The sequence below is a fragment of the Olea europaea genome, chromosome 6 (assembly GCF_002742605.1).
Source record: "Olea europaea var. sylvestris chromosome 6, O_europaea_v1, whole genome shotgun sequence".
NCBI lineage: Eukaryota > Viridiplantae > Streptophyta > Magnoliopsida > Lamiales > Oleaceae > Olea > Olea europaea.
Window position 1 is genome coordinate 9886729 of NC_036242.1, and position 2798 is coordinate 9889526.

Genomic DNA, 2798 nt, shown 5'->3' on the forward strand with positions numbered 1-2798 from the left:
TTGGAAACTGTTATTATATGCAAATTCTACCAGAGGTATATACGATTCCCAACTGCCTCCTAGATCCAAAACACAAGCCCTTAGCATATCTTCCAAAGTTTGAATGGTCCTTTCAGACTGACCATCAGATTGAGGGTGATATGCTGTACTGAAATTCAATTTCGTTCCTATAGCTCCTTGTAAGCTCTTCCAAAATTTTGACGTAAGTCTCGGATCTCTATCAGATACAATGGACACGGGGACACCATGCAATCTTACAATCTCTCTAATGTACAACTGTGCTAGCTAATCTAGACGGAATGTCATTTTTACTGGAAGAAAATGAGAGGACTTTGTTAGACGATCCACTATTACCCATTTAGCACTCTGTCTTCTTGCTGACCTTGGAAATCCTACCACAAAGTCCATTGCGATATTCTCCCACTTCCATTTAGGTATGTCTATGGATTTAATAACCCTGCCGGTCTTTGATGTTCTGCTTTAACTTGTTGGTATACTATGCATTTTGCTACAAATGAACATATACTTCTTTTTATATTCCTCCACCAAAATGTATTTCGAAGGTCTCGATACATTTTTGTACCACCAGAATGTGCGGCGTACGGGGTAGAATGAGCCTCCTCCAATATCTCCTTCCTCAAAACTTCATCATTTGGTACACAAATTCTTCCTTTGAACATTAGTGTCTGATCCGAAGCTATTCCAAAATCCTTTCTCTTATCAGTACCAATCTCGTTCTTGATCTTCTGCAAGAATGGGTCTTTATCCTGTACTTCTATGATCTCATCTCTAAGAGTAGGTCGAACCACCAAAGTTGCTAAATGAGCAGTAACTTGTTCTGGTGTGATAATCACTTCAATTTGCAGCTTTTCCAAGTCTTTGATCACCTCCATCGAAATAGTAGGTAATGATGCCAACTATCCCATCGACTTTCTGCTTAGAGTATCAACAACAACATTAGCCTTACCCGGATGCTAATGAATAGTGCAATCATAATCTTTCACTAGCTCCAACCATCATCTCTGTCTCATATTCAATTCCTTCTCTGTGAAGAAATATTTGAAACTCTTATGATCCATATAAATATCGCACTTCCCTCCATATAAGTAATGGCGCCATATCTTTAATGCATGAACCACTGCTGCAAGTTCTAGATAATGCGTCTGGTAGTTCTGCTCATGTTGCTTCAATTGCCTTAAAGCATAGGCAATTATTTTCCATGCTGCATCAGTACACATCTCAAACCTTGCTTGGATGCATCACTATATATAAAAAACCCTTCTGAACCTTCAGGTATGGTTAATATCGGTGCTATGATCAATCGTTGTTTTAGCTCCTAAAAGCTTTGCTCACACTTATCTGTCCATTGAAACTTTACTCATTTCCTTGTCAATTGTGTCATTGGTCCAGCTATTTTGGAGAATCCCTTTATAAATCTTCGATAGTACCCAGCCAATTCTAGAAAACTTCGAACTTCACCAGCATTAGTCGGTGTCTTTCAATTAGTTACTGCTTTCACCTTCACTGGGTCTACTTCAATTCCTTGGGCAGTAACTACATGACCGAGAAATCCAACTCGTTCAAGCCAAAATTCGCACTTTTTGAATTTGGCGTATGACTTTTCCTTGCATAGTATCTCTAACACTATTCTAAGATGTTCCTCATGTTGATCTTTACTCTTAGAGTATATCAAAATGTCATCAATGAAGACTATAACAAATTGATCCAAATACTGATGAAATACTCGATTCATCAGATCTATGAATACTGTTGGAGCATTTGTCAATCCGAATGGCATAACTGTGAACTCTTAATGTCCATAACGAGTTCTAAAAGCTGTCTTAGCTATATCATCTGTCTTAACCTTCAATTGATGATATCCAGATCGTAAATCGATCTTAGAAAATGCCTTAGCCCTTTTCACTTGATCAAACAAATCCTCAATTCTAGGGAGAGGATACCTATTCTTGATGGTCAAACGGTTTAACTCCCGATAGTCGATATACATCCTCATACTTCCATCTTTCTTCTTTACAAACAATACTGGTGCGCCCCATGGTGATACACTTGGTCGAATAAAACCAAGGTCTAACAATTCTTGTAACTGAGTTTTCAACTCCTGAAGTTCCTTTGAGGCCATTCTGTATGGGGCTTTAGATACTGGCACCGCTCCGGGAACCAGATCTATTGTGAATTCCACTTGTCTATCTGGTGGAATACCCGGTAGATCTTCTGGAAACACATCTATAAATTCTTGTACAACTGGTACATCCTCAATCTTTATCGTTGTCAGTTTTTCTCTAGAGATATTAACTAGAAATCCTCGAGATGTTTCATTTTTCAACATTTTCTCAACTTGTAAGGCCAATACTAGTTGGAAATGGGATTTGGTCTTTATTCCAGGGAAAGAAAATTGTTCTTCTCCTGGTTTCTAAAAAGACACTTCATTTTCTCAGCAACGAATGATTACATAATTATATCTTAACCAATTCATGCCCAAAATCACATCAAAGTCTTTCATCTCTATCATATACAAGTCAACTTCAATTGTTTTTTCCTCAATTTTGAGATTCACTGACCTATCGAATTGATCAGTGCCCAATGTTCTGCCTGATGGGATGCTAACTTCTAGTGTACTCTCTGACTTAGTACAAGTAATACTAGAAGTGAAATGATTTGATATAAGAATTATGTTTAGGTCTGGGTTTAACCCTTGCTCGAACCTTCGAGTCTTCTTAATTTTCGTGTCAACTAGGTATGGAGTATACCTTGAGAGTTGATCAAACTTTCTTTCATAA